Raw genomic sequence first — 25,094 nt, forward strand, 5'->3', positions numbered from 1 at the left:
GAAAGAAAAAAGAAGAATCATAAGAGAAAAACAAAAGAACTTAACAACAAGGTAAAGAAAAGGGAACAAAAACAATCCAATGAGAAATTTTAAAGAAAGAGAAAAAGCACAGTAAAAGGGAAAGTATGTTAAAATGCTTTCTCATATGTACATGCTTCTGTTTAATATTCCCTCAGGGGTTTTCTTATGTATAAATGCAATATGGCTTAAGGGCTTACTAATTTTTGTTCTTTTACTGGTATATGCTCATATGTATGATTTTACGGGAAGGTATAATAATAGGGCAATGCATAGATCATGCAAAAAAAATTATAAGCTAGCATTACAAGTTTTTAAAAACTTAAAAATAGATTAGTTGATGTTTCTTTTGTTGACTGCAAGGTGTCATGTTTCTGATTATCTGACAATGAATATATGTCTCAGTTGTCAATATATCTTGTAGATTTTACTGGTGTACAGGTATACCTTTCTTAGTATTTGCTTTGAGCGGATATAATTCAAATCAAGGTCTACTACAATTTGTTTGGGAATTGTTTCCTGTGATCCCTTTTATTATTAGGTGAATTTTCAGCAATGTTCAATATGTTTAGACTTGTATTTACGTTCACTGTTGTAAGGTTAGTCTTTAGTTTTTAGGGTTGTAAAGGAAAGAGAATGAGCCTGCAGTGGTAGTAGTGCTGGCTTGGGCAGATGAGGATGAGTATAGTATGATGCAGCTATTGTCAGAAATTGAAACGAATGATAATTTGAAGGTTATTACTGTTAGTTTGTAATTGTTATTTATATCATGTAAATGTGGATTTTAGTTTTTTTTCTGAATTTTAAATTACTGCCTTTTATTGCTTCATTAACTTCAAATAGTGGACTGAAAAGAGGACCTATGCTATCAATATGTTGCTGTTAATTTTGTTGTTAATGCAACCTTCATCATGAAACAGTCTAACTACTTTTCAAATTATTCTCACTTCTTTACAATTGCTACTTAATGAAAATTTTTTTATATTCTCAGGATGCAGATACTGCTGGCAAGTTTATCATTTATTGCCCATCCATAATTGCCTTTGAGAGGCTGCTGGTGAGCCTTCATCTTGAATTTCTGTAGTCCACAGGCTGAAGGTTGTTGAGATCACTAACAGTATACAGTAGAGGAATAATACAGCAGCTTGTCTTTTACCTTCAGCAACTTTATTCTTAATACAGTTCAGTAGAGTTACAGACTCCTTATGATTCCCCCAACTTTTCCAGTTGTGCCCATTTGTACTCTTTTAGAGGTTGAGTCAATGATTGTCACCTGTCTTTAACAATGCGACTATCTTAACAATATAATTGCCAAAGGATGTAATTGCTGATTGTTACGAAGTGGAGGTTGATCCCCCTCTGAGAAACTACCATCTAACCGCTCAAAGACAATCCCCTCACCCCATAATCTGAAAAAGTGAGTGTGATGTGTTACGATCTGCACTTCAGGACCTTTAAATCAAAATAACTCCCTGACACTCTATCTCTAAAATCAACAAGTAACAATTTATTGATCTAACTAGTGGTGAACAAATTAACTAAACTCTTAGTAAAGCAAATAAAACACAATTCTAATGGAATACTGTTCAAATAAACACAGTTCCCACTTATTAACAACAAAAAATAGAATTTTAGTTACTCTCTAAATTACAATTTCGGCAGCACGGTAACACAATGGTTAGCACTGCTGCTTCACAGCTCCAGGGACCTGGGTTCGATTCCCAGTTCAGGTCACTGTCTGTGTGGAGTTTGCACATTCTCCTCTTGTCTGTGTGGGTTTCCTCCAGGTGCTCCGGTTTCGTCCCACAGTCCAAAGGTGTATGGGTTAGGTTGATTGGCCATGCTAAGATTGCCCCTTAGTGTACTAGGATGCTTAGGTTAGAGGGATTAGCGGGTAAAATGTGTGGGGATATGGGGGTGGGGCCTGGGTGGGAGTATGGTCGGTGCAGACTCGATGGGCTGAAGGGCCTCTTTCTGCACTGTAGGGTTCTATGATTTCAATCAGGTTTTGTGTTATCCAGAATCTTCTAGACCTTCTCTGTTGATTCTTTTTTCTTCTTTCTTTTTTGGTAGATTTACTGTTAAGATGGTGCTTTCTCTTAAGAAATAAATGAAGTTAGAAGTTGAACTAAGAGTTGTTACTCAGGCAGGTGGCAGTTGCTCTCTCCTTCTGTCCCACTGCCCTCTTTGTTTTATAGCTGCAATGACATATCAATGTTCCCCACAATAAGATTGGTCCTAGGCTGCCAAAACCATCAAATCTAAGTGCCTAATTTAAGTTGTTGGCTGAATTTTAAAAAAATCAAAAGCCCGAAAGATCGTTGAAAGCCTGTTGCCTTGGTAACATTGCTGCTTGGCCTTTTGAATCCAATGTTTTATTTTGGGCACTCTACATGTACTTGCTTTTTTTAGTTTTCTAAGCACAGAAAAAACACCACCTTTTTAAAGAAACTATGCAATGCTTTTTCCCTAGCATTTTACAAATTTACAAATGCCAATCTACAATTACTCTACTTAACTCCACAACACTGATACATTGACAAAGGTGCTTACTGAGAAAATAAGGAGACTAAAGGAGTTTTGGTCTCCTTACTTGAGAAAAGGTACTGACACTGGAGAGGGTGCAGAGGAGATTTACTAGGTTGATTCCGGAGTTGAGAGGGTTAACTTATGAGGAGAGATTGAGTAGACTGGGGCTATATTCATTGGAATTCAGGAGAATGAGGGGTGATCTTATAGAAACATGTAAAATTATGAATGGAACAGATAAGATGAAAGCAGGGAAGTTGTTTCCACTGGCAAGTGAAACGAGTCTGGCCTCAAAATAAGGAGAAGCAGATTTAGGACTGAGCTGAGGAGGAACTCCATCACACAAAGGGTTGTAAATCTGTGGAATTTCCTGCCCAGTGAAGCAGTTGATGCTACCTCACTGAATGTTTTTAACGTAAGGATAGATAAATTTTTAAACAGTAAAGGAATTAAGGGCTATGGTGAGTGGGCAAGTAAATAGAGCTGAGTCCATAAAACAATCAGGCATGATCTTATTGAATGGCAGAGCAGGCTTGAGGGGCCAGATGGTCAAATCCTACTCCTAGTTCTTATGTCCTTATGTGCCCCCACAAATTGTTGGAAAGACAATTCTAGGGTTTTGAAAAACCTTGGCAGGTCTGATAGCATCTATGAAGAGAGAATAGAATAGAGCTAATGTTTTGAAACTGGATGACTTTTTGATTTGGAAAATCAATATATATGCAGGGCAGGATCTTCCAGCCATTCACATTCACAAGAATTTGGCGCTCAGCCAAATCTTCATTCAGAGCAATGGGAATCCTGCCAAGATTAATGGCCAAAAGATTCTGCCCTTAATATGAGAAATAATGGAATAACATCATGAAGCCTGTGATGGTTGTTGTGGACACATCTACAATTAAAATGGATAAAACTTTTAACATAAGTTAAATGACAGAATTTTCCGACTTCACCAGGACTGAGATTCTCCAGTCCTGCTACTATGAACAGAGATTTGGCTGTGTGCCAAATTCTCAATTCTCACTGACAGTGGTGGCAGGACTGGTGAGATTGGAGAATTCCAGCTGATAAGTTGGATAAATTAAAGTACCAAATTGCAAAATTTTCTGACTTTGGAATTATTTAAAAAAATTTACTTCTCATTTGTAATCTTACTTCATATAATGTTACAATATATAACAGTCATCATAAATTATAATACTGCCTTTTTGAGAAATTTGGATAAATAACTGGTTAGGACATAATCCGTATAACACTTCCTAGATGTAGCACCAGAAAACCTGTCCAAAGTAAGTCCACTGTGGAGATTATAATTGCCTCCCAGGACTATTACTCCAGTCAAGTGCATAGTATATGTTGTATTTTAAGATCTGAAGCCATACATCACTTTTTAAAATGTATTTGTACTATATTTAGAAAGTATTAAATTAATCAACTGAGGTTCTACAATGGAATGAGCATTATTCCTTATAAATTTCAAAGTGCAGTATCTTGAATAAAGTTGTCAAGAAAATTTTTTTTACTAGTCTTCAACAATTAGTATTCTTACGACAAGTAAATACTTCAAATAAAATAATAACTTGCCAAAGATCATTGACTACAAAAGTATGTACTAAGTACATGTTTTGTACAATCAATGCATGAAGTAAAGCAGTATAAAAGATAGTTTAAAACATGTGCAAAATAAAGTAAATTTCTTTACTTGTTGAATCTGGGATCTGTGCTACTTCATAGCACCCTAGGCTATTGTAGGTCCAGATTCAACTTTTTTTGTACAGCTCGTTGCAACTCATTACTGTATTAGTGGTATAATGGTTTTTTGATAACACATAATTCATTCCAAATGGACATCCAAAGCTGAAATTGGTGTCTTAAAGGCACTCACATGTGTTCTCATTTTAAAGGTTTAAAGGTTGATTTTACTTCTGCATGTGAGTCTGCCTATTGAAAGAAAACTCCCGTTTCCATAATACATTAACAGGACAGGTGATAACAATTTTTTTTGTGACTCATTCATGGGACTTAGGCATCAATGGCTGGCCAGCATTTTTTGTCAACCCCTATTTGCCCTTGTTCAGAGGGCACTTGAGAGTTAGCCACATTGCTGTGGCTCTGGAGTTAAATGTAGGCCAGACCATATAAGGGGAGCAGATTTTCTTCCTTAAAGATATTAGCGAACCAGATGATCTTTTACCATCATCAATAGATTCTTACTTCCAAATTCCACCATTTGCCATGATAGGATCCCAACCCAGGTTTCCAGAACATTAGTCACATTTCTGGATTAATAATCTAGCGATAATACCACTCGACCATCACTAAATCCTTACTACAGCAATAAATTCAAAGAGTTGACATAATTTGCAAGACCAAAGACAGTGGTAGTTGTCCTCAGGACACTCTCTCACTGGTTACACTGGGATTGAGTTACAATTGTTCCCTAATCTGAATGATCAGTGTTGCAGATGGTGAGTGATGTTATGGAGGGTGGGGGACAGATTGGGTGGAGTCTCAATGGGAGGCCACCAGTTAGCATAACGTAGGCAGGTATTAGTGCCGGTACTTGGTCTGCTCCATAAACAGTAAGTCAGAAATTATTGGAAGAAATAGTCAAATTGATAAAGGTTCTCGAAGACACAGAACCCTGCTCACCTACTCATGATATTATTGAAGTGTTTATAGGACTGTTAACTCTTTTCCTACTTCTGTTTTAATCTTTTCCCTTCACAAAAGTGCTGGCTTTTATTGGGACATAGTACTAATTTATTCAAGTACCACCAAGAAGGTTTACTGGGACATGATACTGTGGAGGCCATCAACTAAGTGTGGACATACACACATATGCAAACATATACATTCTGGCTGGAATCACTAGACAGCAAGCAGAAGAAACCCCCCTATCTTGGGGGCATTGCATCTCTCCATTTCTGATCAGCAAATTCAAAACTCAGCTAACCGAGAATCAAGTCAAACTTCTGGCCTGAATAATTTAAGTTAATGCTGAGCCATGGCTTTACTTATTAGGGTAAACACAGTGAGAAGTCTCACATTATGAAGTCTCACATTAAGAAATCTTATTAGACCATTGGTGCAGTTAAATCTTATGTTTACAATATTACAGGAGGTAGGTTGAGTATTTTTTAAGCTCTATCATTTACACATGAATTTCAGTTATGTGGGAATCGATGTGTAGGTGACTTTGTTGCTGACACCAAACTGCTGATTTCTAAGACAATGGCATTATTCTGTGACACATTTTGTCTCGATGCACTGTGACACACATGCCTTGAAATAGATTCCAGAAGGCATGGAAAACTTAGTTGAACATTGATTATTTATCTCAAATTGTATTAAAAAACACACAAAGTCAAAGGATCTCTGGAATAAACTAATGATTAGAAGAATTTTTCTCCCACAGAATAATAAATACATGCAGAGCCTTTCATTTAGTGTAATAACGCCTTTAAACGTGGCCAGATAAATATAATGTTAAGAGTTGACTGAAGGTTATGGTTATATACTCTGTGAATAATGTTGGCTGTTGTAGAGCAGCGTATTTATAATCTTAGACTGATATTTTGCCAAATAACATTATGGGCCCAGTGATATATTTTACATGGATTTATCTTCTGGGATGTTTTTTGAGTAGTCAGTACCACATCAAAATAAAATGATTATTTAATTTAAATTATCATTTTATTTGCTCCCCCTTTTAAACATAACTGAAGATAAAAGACAACCCACAAGAAATGTGAAGAAGCACATTTTTGAAATTAGTGTTAACCTCATGAATGATTTCAGGTTTCAATTACTATTATTTATGGAATATGCATAAGTTATATCCAGTCAATCACCATATCATATGGATTAATATTTTGCTGCCAAATGGGAGCAACAGTATGTTAGAATGTGCTATATTTCTTAAATAGTGACATCGAAGTGTTTTTGGGCATAAGAATGAATATGTGAATTGAGTTAATTTTCCTCTTTCCAGCATCCTTTATGCACAAGATCATTGGATACAACAGGAAAGAAAAAGGGTAAAATTCTGCAATATCATAACTCTACCCCTTTCCTGTATGACATATAGCTGGCAAAAATGTGGACATAGTAAGCTCCTTCCAAGCACAGGTTGTGGTTGCAAATGAACATGGAAAATGATCCAGGATCACATCTGTGTCACTTTCCTGTGTCAATGCAAGGTACATATTACTTTCAAGTACAGCCCACCTAAGTGGCATTCAGAATTATTGGCTGTGAAATTAGTCAAAAGGCTTTCAAAATCAATGGCAGTATAGTGGTACTGCTGCTGGAGCAGTAGTTCAGAAGTCAAATATGAGTTCAGATCCCACCATGCCTGTGAGTGAAATTTAAATCCAATTAATCAATAAATCTGAAATAAAAAGCCGCTAGTAGCAATGGCGACAAACTTCCACCTTGTAAGAGGAGGTTGAGTCACCTTGCTCAACTCTGCATTAAGCATTGCATGGGGTAACTCAGAAGCCCCACTCTGGCATGGCAGTGTCTGCTGCAGGAGAAGACAATGGATGAGAAAGCGTGTGATTTTCTGATCTCTGCTTTCTATGCTTGTTCTGCTGAACTTTCTTGTTTCTGTTTACCTCTTCTACTGCTCTATCAAACAATCAACTTCCAGCAGTCATGACTGTCAGTGACCATCCCCCAGTTGTCAGTATCAATGTCTCCTATCTTAATATTTTTCTTACAAGTGTCCCTATATTAGTGGTATGGTTGCCCAGAAGGTCATGACCCAATGGCCAATTTGCCATATGGATCTTTGGATATACAGCCTTCACTGAACCGAAGAACATGGCCAAGCCAACATAGACCTTGTTACCTTAACAATGAATGTATACTGATGGAATTAGCATGCTCCGGGATCTCTGAGCTGGTGACCTTGTCCTTTTAAGAGATGTTGAGGATAAATCCTGAGACAACAAAATTGGAAACTGTTCAGCCTTTTCATCTGCCTAGTGTGTTGTACAAGTTGTATCATTAGAGAGGAGCGTATTGAGAATGCAGGTTTAGTAGACTTGCAGTTTGGTGTTCTTAATCAGGTTGCTGTTGTTCCACACTCTCTTGCTCAGCTTGGACACACATGTGACCAAACAAATTTGGAACACGAGAAGGCCATTCAGCCCCTCAAGCCTGCTCTGCCATTTGGTAAGATCCTGGTTGACCTGCCTATGGCCCCAATTCTATTTTCCTGTCAACCTCAGTACTCTTTGGCTCCCATATCAGAGTTAAAAATATCCAACAACTCAGCTTCCACTGCATTCTGGGGAAGATTATCACACAAATTAATGATCCCTGAAGGAATAAAATTCTTCTCATCTCCATCTTAAATTGGAGACTCCTGGTCCCCCCAGATTTAGTGTTTTGCATCCTCAGTATCTCAGTAAGCTGCAGCTTTTGTAACACACATTGATTTCAACAACAAGTGACTGATCATTGTGCTTAGATATGTGAATCCATCAACAACCTCCAGCGTCACATTGTCAATCCTGACAGATGAGTATGGCAATGTCCCGGACCACGACATTTGTCTTCCTGCGGCTGATTGTCAAACGAAACACTTTACAGGCGTAACTTAGTTTGTCCCTTTGCTGCTGGAAGTTTTCCCCAGTATTGAATGTTAGTGAAACATCTTCAACTCAGAACAACTGTGATGAGAATTTGGCATACTTTGTCTTGGTTCTCTGGCACATTTGATTTGATTTGATTTGATTTATTATTGTCATATGTATTAGTATACAATGAAAAGTATTGCTTCTTGCGCACTGTACAAACAAAACATGCTAGACAGAGAAGGGAAAGAGAGGGTGCAGAATACATTGTTACAGTCATTGCTAGGGTGTAGGGAGAGATCAACTTAATGTAAGGTAGGCCCATTCAAAAGTCTGATCGCAGCAGGGAAGAAGCTGTTCTTGAGTCAGTTGATGTGTGACCTTAGGCATTTGTCTCATTTGCCCGACAGAAGAAGTTGGAAGAGAGAATGTCCAGGGTGCTTGGTGTCCTTAATTATGCTGGCTGCTTTCCTGAGGCAGAACATAAGAATGTAAGAGTGGGGAGTGTAGACAAACTCAGTGGGTGAGAGACTGGTTTGTGTGATGGACTGGAATTCGTTCATGACCTTTTGTAGTTTCTTGCGGTCTTGGGCAGAGCAGGAGCTATATTAAGCTGCGATACAACCAGAATGGATGTTTCCTATGATACATCTGTAAAAGTTGATGAGAGTCATAGCTGACATGCCAAATTTCCTTAGCTTCCTTCACATGTGAGGCCGAACAACCTTCTGTCGGATCTGCTATGTTAATGTTCTGCAGAAAAGTTGGAATGTCCTCTCCGGGGCCTAGACAAGTCTAGGCAAATTTTATGGCCTGCCCACTTTGACTTCACCAATTGAGTTAGCTATGAGGAGAGGTTGGAGAAACTTGATTTATTCTCACTGGAATGATGGAGGCGCAACGTGATAGATGTCTACAAGATTATGAGAGGCATGGATAGAGTGGATAGTCAGGGTGGAAGAGTCAATTATTAGGGAGCACAGGTATAAGGTACGAGGGGAAAGGTTTAAGGGAGATGTAAGAGGCAAATTTTTTTACACAGAGGGTAGTGGGTGCCTGGAACCTGCTGCCGGAGGAAGTAATGGCAGCGGACACAGTGGTGGCTTTTAAGGGGCATCTTGACAAATACATGAATAGGATGGAAATAGAGGGATATGGTCCCCAGAAGAGTGGGGGGTTTTGGTTAAGTTGGGCAACATGGTTGGTGTAGGCTTGGAAGGCCGAAGAGCCTGTTCCTGTGCTGTAGTTTTCTTTGTTCTTTGAATGTAAAGCATTATGTTTCCCAGTGACTTGGTTGCACAAGTTGCCAAAAAGATGACAGACTTAGGCATCAGTTTATCGTTGGGCTCCACTCCAGATATTTTGTCAGAGTTTGTTCCCTGTGACTTCAACTCTCCCAAAGTATTCACAAGGCAGTGGAGCTATTTGCCCAAAGCTGAGAGTTTGGTTCACAAGTGTAAACATGTGGCCACATGCTAGTGGCTTGTACAAACCTCCTCTGAGTTTCTTGATGCTTTAAGAAACTTCTGTAGGGGGCTCAGGGGATGATTCTCCCAAAGGTGATGAATTGGCAGGGAAACTTCTTAATCCCAACTGTTTTGTCAGTTCAGCTTCTCATCTGAATCTCCGCACTCTGTACACTGCAGAGGCCCCAGTCATGAATCTCATTAAAAACTCAAGGGATCAGGGTCTATTTGCACCAGAGTCTGACAGTTCTGGGACTCTGCACATGAGCAGTGGTCCCGATCTGTCAGACTCCCCATTTGCTGGAAGGCTCGATCGCTGGCCAGCCTGGGACTCACGCTACCCCTCCAGCACTGCCCATGGCCCGATCGCAGCCCCTACAGCAATTACTGGGCCAACCTGACCACCCTCCCATCTTGGAGCACCCCAAAGCACAGCCCACAGCCCCAGCAATGATGATCTCCCATCCCCTCACCCTGGCAGACTCCCCTACTGACCACCCCCCCCCCACCTTGTGTCAGATTCCTCCCAATGGCGGACCACCCACCCGCCGACCCCCTCCCGGCCTGCCCCAAAACCTACCCTCCATCCCAGATGAACCCTGTTTGCAGAGTGGCAGCGGGACCCCCCCCCCCAACCCCACTGATCTGTCCTTGCGTTGCCCACAATAGGCCTCGCCCACAGTAGGACCTGACCGCAATAGGCCCTGTTCCCTTGGCACTACCCGATATCTGCTGGGCAGTGCCAGGTGCTTCCTGGGCATGGGCACTTTGCCCCTTAGGCAATGCTGGGGACGCAGGCTGGCATTGCCAGGGTGCCCATGCCCAGGGGCACCACCCCACTGCCGCTCGACCCCCTGAGGGGCCCCAATTGATCCTCCCCCCCCTTCATTCTGGCGGGCTCTCCCGCTCGTTCCCCCAACGTGGTGAGCTACTTTGCTGGAATGAAGTATTCCTGGTGGGGTGGGAAGTTCATCGGGACCTGAAAGGTGCCCATAATGAACTAATAAACATATTTAAAACATATTTTGAAAAGATTTAAATTACTTGCCTGCCTTCTTGCCAGCTCTGGGAGCTGTGCGTGCATTCCCGGCGCGTGCGTAAATCCCTGTTCAAGGCCAGCAACGTGCATCTCCCACCACGACCCGACAGAAAAGTTCTGGGTCGCAATGGGAGAATCGCAGCTCCAGTTTCCATTTTTGGCCACAAGAAGGTACAGCAGAGGACTTGCAGATGGAGTGGCTATATACCAATAGGGAGAGACTTTTGTCTTTTTCACATTGCTAATAGCCAGCGATGTAAGCTGAAAATGAGAAATAAGCTAGCACACAAAAAATAGTGCTACTCATGAAACCACTGGATTTTCTGAACAACTCACTTGATTCACTGATGACTTTCAAAGAATGAAATCTGGTGTCCTTACCCAGTCTGTGCTACATGTATCTTCAAGCCCATAATAATGTGTTTGACTCTTACTGCCCTCTGATAAACAAGCCACCTAGTTGTTCCAAACTCCTACAGAACAGCTAACAGAATGCTACCTGGCATCCTGCTAAGGCCCGGTGGCGCTGGATATGACAATATGTCAACATTGCAAAATTCTCCCCCATAACATTCGAGAACTTGTGACACAAGTTTTTTGCACAGACTAGTTAAGTAACAGCTTGATATTGTCATATTCACCAGAGCAAAACACACAGACAATGCTCAAGACACCGCAATTACCATCCCTGGATATATCCTGTCCCATTGGCATGACAGATCCACCAGAGGTGGCAGTGCAATGGTATACAGTCAGGAGAGAGTGGTCCAGGGATCCCTCAACAATAGATGGAATTTTCCCATCTGGGGACTAAGCCTCGAGGCAGGGGTGGGAACATGGAGTGTTTTCTGTTACCGAGGCCAGCACCAACCTCATTAATTTTGCAACTGGATGATTTACACCATATTCTGTGGTGGGGCAAGCCTGCTTACATTTGGTCTGCCGTCTTACATAGTCACCATATTAAAAAGGTGTCCAATATTGCTGACCCACTATTGAAGAAAGATGGTAGACCTCTTGAAAATGAAGATAGATCTGTGGAAGTACTCCGAGGCTGGAAGATAGACTTCCTGAAAAAGAAGATGGAATTCCAGAAACATTCTGAGGCTGGAACTTGGGCTGCCTCCAGGACACCAAATCTGCAAGATCCATCTGTGAATACTCCCCCAGCCCACTGCTGCGGTGGCTCAGGGTCGAGTATTGCTGGCAACCACATCTCCAGTACCAGGGATTATTCTGGTCAACCCAACATCTGCGTGCCATATTGTTTCAGATGTAGGGTAGAAGTTTCTGCCAGAGGGATTTTGATGGACTTTTGAATGGCTTGCTTGCTATTCCAGTTGAAACCTCTTCTGTGGCATGGTCATAAAATTCAACCTGTGTTTCACACCAGTGTATTTTCCTGCTGGTACAGCAGAGAATCGGGGTGCGTGGTCTGGCCTTAATCCACATCCCATTAGTGGCATGCAGATATTCCCCCCTACCTCCTGTGGCTTTCCTAATCCATCATGGTGGGCACCAGCTGAAGATCCTGCTGTAAATTCATGTCAATGAAAAACTAATTTTGGGACTCCCACTGAATCGTCCTCTCCACCCCCACTGCACCACCCCTATCATCCTCCTGTGTGCCATTGAACCCACCTATGGGACCTTGGGAGAATTTTGCCCAATAATTCTCCACCTTATGAATGGTGACATCAGATCAAACATGGGCAAGGAAACCTTCTGATTATCATGTACCACTCCCCCTCCGCTAATGAGTCAGTGCTCTTCTGTATTGAACTTGGAGGAGACATTGAGGGTGGCAAAGGCAAACAACCTGCATCTTCAATGCTCATCACCACGAATACAGTAAGAAGTCTCACAATATTGGTTAAAGTCCAGCAGGTTTATTTGGTCCTTTATATGCCCTGTTTGTGATCAGAACTCCCCACTCACCTGACGAAGGAGCAGCGCTCCGAAAGCTAGTGGACTTTGCTACCAAATAAACCTGCTGGACTTTAACCTGGTGTTGTGAGACTTCTTACTGTGTATACCCCAATCCAAAGCCGGCATCTCCACATCATCACTAAGAATGGCAGGATAGCATTCTACTGACTGAGTTGGCCAAATCCTGAAAGACATATCTGCCAGACTGAACCTGCAGTTCGTTTTGAGGGAACTAACACAAGGGAAAGTCATTCTTGACCTCGCCCTCACCAATCTAGTTGTTACAAATGTATCTGTTCTAGTCTATGATATCATAGACTAGACTAAAATAGAATAGAATCATAGAATTCTTACAGTGCAGAAGCAGACATCAAGTCTGCACCGACTTGCCAACAGATCATCTGACCCAGACCGGATCGCTGTAACCCAACATATTTACCCCACTACTTCACCTAACCTACACATCTTGGGGCACTAAGGGGAAATTTACCATGGCCAATCAATCTAATCTGCACATCTTTGGACTGTGGTAGGAAACCGGATCATCCGGAGGAAATCAACACAGACACGAAAGAACATGCAAACCCCACACAGACAGTCAACCAAGGCCAGATTAAACCCAGGTCCCTGGCGCTGTAAGGCAGCTAACCACTGTGCTGTAATGCTGCCACTGCACAGTCATTGTAGAGACAAAATGCCAACTTTCACATGGAAAATACCCTTCATCATGTTTCGCGCTAAATGTAATCGATTCAGAACATACTTCTGTTTAAAACTGGCCTTACATGAGATGCTGTCAGTCATCTAGAGCAAAAAAATACTAAATGACAATCTGAAAGCACTTGACTAGGTATGTGCCTCACCCTGCTATTACGAGGGTTCAGCAAGGAGTATAGGAGAATATGTTAGGAGCAGCAGCAAGCATACCAAAAATCCTAGTGAAGTTACATCACATGATTGCATGCATGCTAAACAGTAAAAGCAGAATATGATAGTTAGATCTAACTTATCCCAAAACCAATGAATCAGATCAAAGCTCTGCAGTCCAGTACATTCAAACATGATTGGTGGTCGACAATTAAAACATTAACTGGAAGAGGACGCTCCACAAACTTTTCTGTTCTCAATGATTGTAGAGATCAGCACGAGTACAAAAGTCAAGTGCAACCATACTGTGCCTTTAAGAAATGTATTTGAGTCATGTTCCTGTGCAGGACCTGTTGTAGCAGTTCTATGCCCTTAGAGCCATTCTGCCTACTACAGGCATCCCGTATGGTTGTGCAGCAAGATAATCTGAACGAATGCTGCTCTGTTGTTTTTGGTATTACTCTGGGATTTTGCAGAGTGGGGCTTGATTGGGATTATTGACAGGTGTGGTCATATGACTGGCTGAGCTTGGCTTACACAGAATATTCAAGCTTAGATTCTGGTTTTGAGTTGAGAGAGAGAGTTGCACCTTTCTTTTCCCCTCTCTGAAGGGAAACTGGAATTTGCCAGGAGATAAATCTCTTTCTCAGAGATTCTGCTGTATGAGTGGATCTTTCTTTGAGAAATGGCATTTTGGAGGCTGCACAGAGTGAGGTATCCTTTCTGCCTATGAAGTCTTGAGACAGAGAGCTGTCAGAGACGAGGTTTACTTCTCTGAAGTTTTGCTGTTTTGAGGATGTACCCTTCTCTGGAAACCGTAGTCTGGATCTCTGTCTATAAGGGAACTGAGAGACAACCTTTTTACATGGAGGGTGGTGAGTATGTGGAATGAGCTGCCAGTGGGGCTGTAGAGGTGAGTGTAATTACAACATATGAAAGACATTTGGGCAGGTACATGGATGGAAAAGGTTTAGAGCGATATGGGTCAAACGCAGGCAAATAGGACTAGAACAGTTTAGAAAACCTGGTGGCATGGATAAGCTGGCACAAAGGGCCTGTTTCTGTGCCCTGTATCTGTGACTCTAAGTGTTTAAAGGCTGAAAATCCAGCACCATGTGAGCATACTTGTTTTTGAACTAACTAATTCTGAAGAAGGGTGTATGTCTATGGGATATTGCTTTAAATTGGAACAGGCTATCTGTATAATATACCTTGGAGTTTCTGGTCTGGCCCTTAACACAAAGCTGAAGAATTTGCAACCATCTTTAGCCAGAAGTGTCGAGTAGATGATCAATCTTGGCCAGCCTGAGCTCGCCAGCATCATGGTTCCCAGTCTTCAAACAATTTGATTCACTCCACATGATATCAAGAGACAGTTGAATGAACTAGACACAGCAAAGGCTATGGGCCCTGTCAACATCCCAGCAGTAGCACTGAAGGCTATTGTTCCACAATTGGCTGTAGCTCTAGCCAAGCTGTTTCAGTACAGCTCCAAAATTGGCCTCTACCCAACAATGTGGAAAATTGCCCAGGTGTGTCCTATCCACAAAAAGCAGGACAAACCCAGTATGGCCAAATACCACCCACCATCAATCTATTCTCAGCTATCAGTAATGGGATGGAAGGTGTTTTTGTCAGCACAATACTGCAATACTTATCCAGCAATAACTTGCTTACTGAGGCTCAGTTTGGATTTTGCCAGGACCACTGGGCTCCAGGCCTCATTACAGTCTCAGCCCAAACATGGACAAAGGAGATGCATTCTAGAGGTGAGGTCAGAGTAACTGTCCTTGATATTAAAGCATCATTTGGCTGAGTGTTGCATCAAGGCGTCCAGCAGCATTGACATCAATGAGACTCAGCAAAACTCTCACTGTTGGAGTCATATCGACACAAAAGAATATAGTTGTGGTTGTTGGAGGCCAATCACCTCAACCCGAGTACATTGCTGTCATCTTCAGCTGCTTCACCATTGACTTCCCTCCATTATAAGGTCAAAAGTGGGATGTTTGCTGATGTATTCAGTCCCATTCACAGCATCTCAAATACTGAATCAGTCTGTGTTGCATACAACACCACCCAGATATTACAGAATTATGTTGATAAGTGGCAAGGAACATTCAGACCATGCAATTGTCATGCAGTGACCATCTTCAACAAGAGAGAAATTTAACCATTCCCTCTTTGAATTTACATTTAGAATTGAATGTTAGTTTTTGCTAGTGTTATAAGCAAACCAGTTATTTTTATTAGATGTGTGCTGCTCTGTGTGGGACAAGGGAGATTGTTAAGGGTTTCTTTGGCTATTTTTTGGAGCTTAGTCTATTTCCCTTTGCACAATGAGTAACCTTTGGAATACCACTGTACATGCAATACCTGGAGGAAGTAGGGGAGAGTGGAGGGATGTTTAGATGGAAGGGAAGAAAGTCTATAATGCAGGAAGGGGCTTTCCAATTATTATTACATTTAAATTGCCTTTATTGGCCATAGCAAACTATCTTGACTTAACAGAGGAGCAATTCACCTGGAGAGTCATAATCAGAAAGGGGATGGTGACAGAGTTGTCCAACATGATCCAGGATACCTGCCAATTTAAATCCAAAACTACCATATCATTTTCAGTCCATTGAATGTCACAGAAACTTGGAATCTTTTTAATTGAGCTAACTCTAGACTGCTACTAATATAACTGATATTACTGGAGTCTTAGCTCAGTAAACGGATAATAAAGATCAAAGGATTTAAGGGAGGAAGTGGATTCTGTACTTCAGTGCTCAGCTAATGGTAGAGTGGTAGGTGTTGAGTCAATGTTCGTGTAAAATTAATAGAAGCTGTTCCAAGCGAGAGGGGAACAACGGTGCTTAGTGAAGAATGTCTTAGTGAAGAATGTCAGGAACCAGCAACTCAGGCAAGTGCTGACCTTTTGAGGATGGTGAATAGAATCTACAGGAGCTCTGGATACTTGTGATGTTGTTGCACACTGTTCTGGTCTGTACCTAGATGGAAGAAGTTAATATTGAAAATGAGCATTATGGAGGAATCTCATTATTAAAAACTTAACCCTTTTTATGGGAAGTGGGCATCACTGGGTAGACCAACGTTTATTGCCCATCCCTAGTTGCCCTTGAAAAGATGGTTGTGGGCTGCCTTCTTGACCTCTGCAGTCCCTGAGGTGTAGATACACCTAGAGTGCTGTTAGGGAGGGAATTCCAGGATTTTGACCCAGTGAGAGCAAAAGAATGGCGATATATTTCCAAGTCAGGATGGTGAGTGCCTTGGAGGGGAATCTCTAGGTTCTGTCCTTCTAGGTGGTAGTAATCATGGGATTGGAAAGGGCTGCCTAAGGAACCTGTGTGAGTTCTCGCAACACATCTTAGAGATTACACGTAAGGCTGCCACTGTTCTTCAGTGGTGGAGGCATTGAATGTTTGTGGAAAGTGTAGAAATCAAGCGAGTGCTTTGTCCTGGATGTTGTCAAGTTTCTTGAGTATTCTTGGACGGTATTCCATTACACTCATCACTTGTGGACAGGATTTGGGGAGTCAGAAGCTGAGTTACTCACTGCAGGATTCCTAGCCTTTGATCTGCTCTGGTAGCCACATTATTTATATGGCTAGTCCAGTTTACTTTCTGATCAATGGTAACCCCCCAAGCTGTTGATATTGGGGTAATCAGTAATGGTAATGCCCTTGAACATAAAGGAGTGATGGTTGGATTTGTTCTTATTATAAATGGTCATTGCCTGGCACTTGTGTGGCACAAATGTTACTTGCCACTTGTCAGCCCAAGCCTGAATATTGTCCTTGTGTTGCTGCATTTGAACTTTAGTATCTGAGGAATCATGAATGATACTGAAATTTGTGCAGTCATCAACAAACATTCCCACTTCGGATTATATGATGGAAGGAAGGTCATTGGTGACGCAGCTGAAGATGGTTGGGCCTAGGACACTATCCTGAGGAACTCCTGTAATGATGTCCTGGAGCTGATAAAATTGACTTCCAACTACCACAACCCTTTGTGCCAGGTATGACTCTAATCGTACTAATCAGTGGAGGCGTTCCCTCTGATTTCCATTGACTCCAGTTTTGCCAGGCTCCTTGATGCCATACTTGGTCACATGCTGCCTTGATATCAACAGCAATCACTCTCACCTCACCTCTGGCATTCAGCTCTTTTGACCATGTTTTAATCAAGGTTGTAATGAAGTCAAGAACCGATATTGTAGCTGTATTGGAAGACCTTGGCCAGGGACATAGCAAGTTCTGGGGCGTGCCTCTTTACTACTGTTGCTGAAAGGGCACACAGGTATAGCAGGCAGTAAAGAATGCAGATGGTAAGTTGGCCTTCATCGTGAAAGGAATAGGGTGTAGGAATAGGGATGTTTTACTGCATTGGTGAGGCCATACCTGGAGTATTGTGTGCAGTTTAGGTGTCCTTAATTGAGGAGGGATGTTTTTGCTATATAGGGAGAGCAGCAAAGGTTTACCAGGCTGATTCCTGGTATGGCAAAACTGTCATGTGAGGAAGAGACAAAGTCAATTAGAACTATATTGTTTAGAGTTGAGAAAAGTGAGAGAGGGTCTCGTAGAAAAACTCTAACAGGATTAGACAAGGTAGACTCAGAAAGCATTTTCCTAATGATTTGTTTTGATTTGATTTATTATCATCACATGTTAGTAAATAGTGAAAAATATCGTTTCTTGTGTGCTATACAGACAAAGCATATCATACATAGGGAAGGAAAGGAAAGGGTGCAGAATGTAATGTATGGTCTTAGCTGGGGTGTAGAGAAAAATCAACATAATGTGAGGTAGGTCCATTCATAAGTCTGATGGCAGCAGGGAAGAAGCTGTTTTTGAGTTGGCTGGTACATGTCCTCAGACTTTTAGATCTTTTTCCTGATTGAAGAAGGTAGAAGAGACTATGTTCAGGGTATGTGGGGTCCTTGAATGCTGAGGATGGGGATATTGTGGATCCTCCTCCTCCAGTGAGATGTTTAATTGTCCATCACCATTCATGGCTGGATGTGGCAGGACTCCAGAGCTTAATCTGATCCATTGGTTTTGGGATCACTGTCTATTACTTGCTGCTTACGCTATTATGCATTGAAGTGGTCCTGTGTTGTAGCTTTACTTGGTTGACACCTTACTTTTAGGTATGCCTAGTGTTGCTTCTGGCGTTCCTTCCTGTGTTCTTCATTGAACCAAAGTTCATTCCCTAGCTTGGTGCTAATGGTAGAGTGGAGGATATGTTGGGCCATGAGGTCGCATATTATGGTTGAATACAATTCTGTTGCTGCTGATCATGGATGTCCACACTTGAGTTGCTAGATTTGTTCAAAGTATAACCCATTTAGCATGGTGGTAGTGCTGCACAACATGATGGAGGGTATCCTCAATGTGAAGAGGACTTTGTCTCCACAAGGACTGTGTGGTGCTTGCTCTTGCCAGTACTGTCATTGACAGATGCATCTGCAGCAGGTAGTTTGGTGAGGATGAGGTCAAGTATGTTTTTCTCTCTTGTTGGTTCACTCACTACCCTCCATAGTCCAAGTCTAGCAGTTATGTCCTTTAGGACCCAGACAGCTTGATCTGTGGTGGTACTATTGAGCCACTCTTGGCGATGGACATTGAAGTTTCCCGCCCAGAGTACATTCTCCATCCTTGGCACCCTCAGTACTTTCTCCAAGTGATGTTCAACATGGAGGAGTACTGATTCATCAGTTGAGGGGGAAGGGTACGTGGTAATCAGCGCAAAGTTTCCTTGCCCATATTTGACCTGGTGCCATGAGACTTCATGGGCTGCAGAATCGCTATTGAGGACTCCCAGGACGTCACATGGAGTGAATCAAATTGGCTGAAGACTGACATCTGTGTTGCTGGGGACTTCCAGAGGAGGCTGGGATGGATCATCCATTGGGCACGTCTGGCTGAAAATTGATATGAATGTTTCAGCCTTATCTTTTACATCGATGTGCTGGTGTCTCCATCGTTGAGGATGGAGATAATTGTGGAATATCCTCCTTCTGACCTATGTCACATCTTTGCTGGGTCTATCCTGCTAGTGAGACAGGAATAGTGATTGTGGTATCTCAGACACTATTTGTAAGACATGATTCTGTGAGTCTGTTCACACCAGACCTTTACTTGTCTAGTCTGTGAGACAGCTCTCTCAACATTGGCACAAGCACCCCAGACGTTAGTAAGGAGTAGTCTTCAGGCTCGACTGAGCTGGGTTTGCCATTGTTATTTCCCGTGCCGAGGTTGATGCTGGGTGGTCCATCCAGTTTCATTCCTTCTTGATTCCTTTGTAACAGTTGAGTACAACCGAGTGGCTTGCTGGGCAATTTCAAACAGCATTTGAGAGTCAACCACATTGCTCTGGGCCTGAAGTCACATTTAGGCCAGACCAGGTAAGGACGCCACATTTCCTTCCCTAAAGGACATTGAAATTACCTGAAGTAGTTTTTCATCTTGTCACAGTTTGCATAAACAGATGTTCTAGTGGATAATGAAGAAATCAAAAAAGGAGCAGACAGGACTTTTCCTTGGATCAGGAATGCATTTAACAGATTGTAACTTTTATTTAACCTCTTACAGGAGCACCTGAATCAAGTAGTTTGTGATGACTTAGCCATGTGGACAGCAATTGACTTACACATCTAAAAGTAAGCTCGCTTATAAAGCTGGCAGGAAAGTTGAACACTTTTATGAAGAAACTTCTACATTGCTGAAAGCAGATGCCTGATGGTCAATGAGAAATCTAGAAGACTTAAGAACACAGCTGTTGGAAGGTGATACTTGGAAACTGAGTATAAGAGCGTACACTCACATGTCCATGATTCTGTGGCTGACCATGATTGAGTTACAGAGAAGCAAACAGCTGTTGTCGAAGTTCTGCAATTTCAGCTAGCGCAAACACTGTTTAACTGGATATGCTGTGTGTTCATGTTTTGCTCTAGAGGATGGTGACAAAGCACTCAGCCATTTTTAAGTGCAGCTCATCACACCATTGTGACAAGCTATTGACACCAACTTGTAAGTGCTCCCTGCTCAGAAGAGGGGAGTCCTCAATTGACAAGCATCAACAAGTTTACCATTACTCTGTACTAGTCAATTGTGTTTTCAGCTGGATAATCTCCAGTTGTATTCCCACACATGCTTGGAGGATTTTAAGCATTGACTTTGTCAACCTGTACCAAATCACGAAGTTGTACTTTCGGTTAGTAAGGCTATAAAAAAGGCAAACCAAGCACTAGGCTTTATTAAAAGAGGGAAATAATTGAAAAGTATGAAAATTATGCTAAATCTGTCTCAAACTTTAATTTAACCACACTTAGAGTACTGTGTGTAGTTCTGGTCACCATTTTATAAAAAGGATATAGAAGTATTGGAGAAGATGCAGAGAAGATTCATAAGGTTGATACTAGAAATACCTGAATACATATATCAGGAAAAGATTAACAGGCTATGTCTCTTTTCATTTGAAAAAATAAGGCTGAGGAATGACCTGATTTAAGTCATTAAAATGATGAAAGGTGCTGTCTGGTAGAGAGCATACAAAGAGAATGTTTCCACTTGTGCGGAAAATCAAGTGGCCATCAATACAAGATGGTCACCAAGTAATCCAATAAGGAATTCAGCAGAACCTTCTTCACCCAAAGAATGGTAAAATGTGAAATGAGAAAAGAAAATGTTGGAAAAACTTAAAAGATCTGGCAGCATCTTTGGATGAGAGAGAGAGAGAGAGAGACAGAGTTAACTCTTCGAGTTCAGTATGGCCATCCTTCACAACTGAATATGAAACTTGCCACTGCAGGGAGTGGTTGATGCAAATAGTAGAGCTACATTTAAGGCAAGCTAGAAAAATGTAAAGAGAGAAAGGAATAGAGGGTTCTTTTTTTGCGAGGCGGATGGAATGGAGCATAAACAGCGACATAGACAGGTTGGGGCTGAATGGCCCCTTTCTGTGCAGTATTTCCTACATAATCCTTAGGCTTGAGCAAGTGGCTGGTGTCCTTTTGGGGAAAAAGTGTCTACTCAAAAAACAGCAACACATGATTGTGATATATGTAAATATTGTATTTGGGGTTTGGGTTACATTATGCCCATTTAAGAGTGTGGCTCAGGTGGCCTCTGGGCAAGTAGCTTCTCCCAGTGTGGGACCCAGCTGGGCATCTGCAATCTCACTGTGGAACAGTGCATTTCTCCAATAAAGACTTCCCAGTGTTGAAGTTACCAAGCCTACCTTGTGATTCTTTATGCACCTTTAGCCCTTAAGGGCACACATAACAATTATGTCATATTCAAATTTCTCAAATTTGACGATGAGTCGTAATGTGAACCAGCTACACTAAAAATCATTTGATTTTCATTTCTGAGAATTTGGATCTTAGTTCAACTGAGCTGAGAGTTCTAACATTTTTAGGACAAGTGAAAGTTCGTTTTGCAGGGATCAGTCTACACATCTCAGTCCATTCTTTTGTCTGAAGAAATTGATTCAATTGTCTCTTGAACAAATTTATACTATCTGCTCCAATCATGATTCCTGGTAATTCAATCCAGAACACACTCCATGGATGAGAAGATTGCGTTTAAATTTTCTTCTTTTCCCCGAACCTACTCATTTTAAATTGTCTCCAGCAGTATTTGAAACCTTCACCATTGTGAACAACTAGTCTGAATAAATTTTATGATTTCCTTTTGTATTCTTCAAAATATAGATTTCCCCAAATTCTACTTTTTCACAAGGATGACATGGTGGCACAGTGGTTAGCACTGCTGCCTCACAATGCTAGGGACTTGGGTTCAATTCTGGCCTCAGTTAACTATCTGTGTTGAGTTTGCACATTCTCCCTGTGTCTGTGTAGGTTTTCTCCGGGTACTCTGGTTTCCTCAAACAGTCTAAAGATGTGTAGGTTAGGTTGATTGGCCATGTTAAATTGACCCTTAGTATCAGGGGGATTAACAAAGTAAAAAATGGGGTTTGGGTCTGGGTGGGATTGGTATTGGTGCAGGCTCAATGAGCTAAATGGCCTCCTCATGCACTGTTGGGATTATATGATTCTATAACAATCATTTAATATTTAATTGCAGCTTTAATTCTGGATGAGTTGTATCATCTTTGTTGATTCACTTCACGGTCTGTCATTGACAATAATATCCCTTCAGTGCTTAAATAGTCAAAACTGTACGCATTAAGGTGCAGTTTAAACAATATCTAATAGAGCAGCAATGCTGCCCCTATGATTTGTCCTTTATTCTTCTGCTAATATAATGCAGCACCTCATTTGTCTTTTCTCTATGGCCAAGCACTTTGCTGACAGTTTCCTTTTTGATCTGAAGAATCAGTTGCCATTTCTTTCATAACTTTGATAAATTGATACTTGCAATTTCAGACCAGCTGTTTCTAATCTGGGAAAGATCAAATTACAATTCAACTTTCTATAATTGCTAGTAAATTGCATGTGGTGTTGCCTATAACCAGTTAACATCTATACTATTTTTCTGTACAAAATGCCGATGGAATGAACAGCCTCAAAGCTGGTTTCAGAGTCCCCTAATACCAAAGGCTCCAAAGTTGACAATAAACTAGAATGGAAAATACTGATACAGCAATTCACTGTGGTATGAGCTGAAAAAATTAAAATCAATGGACAGCAAGCATATGTCCTGGGCATATTTTGTAATAATAATAAAAAATAAATTCAGACTCTTCTGTTCTTAATTTAATTGAAAATACTGTCTGAGGGTAATCTTTTTATTCATTCATGGGACATAGGTTGGCCAGCATTTATTACCCATCCCTAATTTCCCATGGAGGGCAACTGAGAGTCAACCACATTGCTGTGGTTCAGGAGTCACATGCTGGCCAGACTGGATAAGGTCAGCAGATTTCCTTCCCTAAAGGGCATATAGTGAACCAGAAGGGTTTTTTCCAACAATCAACAATGGTTTCATGGTCATCAGTAGACTCTTAATTCCAGATATTTTTAATTGAATTCAAATTCCACCATCTGCCATGGCAGGATTCGAACCCAGGTCCCCAGAGCATTAGCTGAGTTTCCGGATTAATAGTCCAGCAATAATGCCACTAGGCCATCAACTTGCCATCACAAGAAGGGCAAAATCTCCCTCTCATTGCACAGCTAGCTGAAGTGAGGAAACTGTTGTGCAACTCTCCAGCTGCACAGCTGAATTTTCCATCCAGATTTTAATGCATTCTGTGCAAAAATATCCTGGGAGGGGTGGGGGAGGTGTGGTTTTTGCCATCACTGTGACGGGCAGGGCCTGATTGAGCTGGCAATGCCAACTCCACTGAGATCAGTCTACCATTCTTAAAGGTCACCCTAATCTGCAACAAAACTAAACTGCACCCCCCTTCCCAAGGACATTACGGGGGACCTCCCTAAAAACATTGAGGTGACCCTGCCCACACACAAGCATCAACACCCTAGCTCCACCACAAGAATCAAACCCCTCACTCCTATAGCAGCAGGGCATTTCCCTGCACCCCCCCCCCCCAAACATCAGTCACCCCGCTACAAACATCGTGGCAACCACCCCACGATCATTGGATTGTACCTCTCTGCAAGCATTGGGCATGCTTCCCTTCATATGTAAGGGGAACTGCCCCCTGGGACTCCCCAGTGTGCCCACCCCAGCAGTGTTAGCCTGTTGGCCCTGTCAGGTTGGCACTGTTCCAGCTGGGGTATGTCCTTCTTCCCCATGGACTATATTTACCTCTGTTCCCCAGGCGGGCTCGCCATGACTGATTCAAGTTTTTCTAAACCTATTGTGATCCTTGCCGATGTGATGTCACATTGTATGAATACTCAGGGAGGGGCGGAAAATTTTGTGGGGAACCCCTATAATGATACATAAATTTACAAGAATTTATTGAAATCATGAGGGTGTGATCCTTACTATTTCACAAATGAAGGGTGTGGAAAATCAGGAAAAGAGATCTTGCCGATGAGAATCTCATTTCCCAACTCTTGTGAGATTTTGCCCCACATTACTGTTCACACTGACAGTTAATACAGGCTCAAAACTGCCTGCAAAGTCTGAATGTATTTCAATTGTATTTCAAATCTAACCAGGTTCCTCAGCTCAAGGTTGTCTTGTCAACATGTTCTCGTATTGGTTGAAGCATTTTTCTCGGGGGCGACATGGTGGCACAATGGTTAGCTCTGCTGCCTCACAGCGCCAGGGAGCCAGGTTCAATTCTCATCTTGGGACACTGTCAGTGAGAAGTCTGCATGTTCTCCCCACGTCTATGTGAGTTTCTTTCATGTGCTTTGGTTTCCGGTTTCCTCCCACAGTCCAAAAGACAGGCTCATTGGCCATGCTCAATTCTCCCTCAGTGTACCCCAACAGTTGCTGGACTGTGGTGACTAGGGTTGTCACAGTAACTTCATTGCATGTTAATGTAAGCCTGCTTATGACACTAATAAATAAACTTAAAAAGTTAAAATTGCAATCTAATAACTGAATATTGTAGTCATGGCAAAATTTTACTCAATAATATGTACAATCTGATTGCAAATAAAATTCAATAATATTACCCTGAAAAAATACACAATTCTTTTTCATGAATCAAAAAACTTGATTCGATCTAAAACATTTTCTTGTTGTCCCAAGTAATTTTGTATGGAAT

The sequence above is a fragment of the Carcharhinus amblyrhynchos genome, chromosome 3 (genome assembly GCF_965287045.1).
Source record: "Carcharhinus amblyrhynchos chromosome 3, sCarAmb.v2.hapA, whole genome shotgun sequence".
Lineage (NCBI taxonomy): Eukaryota > Metazoa > Chordata > Chondrichthyes > Carcharhiniformes > Carcharhinidae > Carcharhinus > Carcharhinus amblyrhynchos.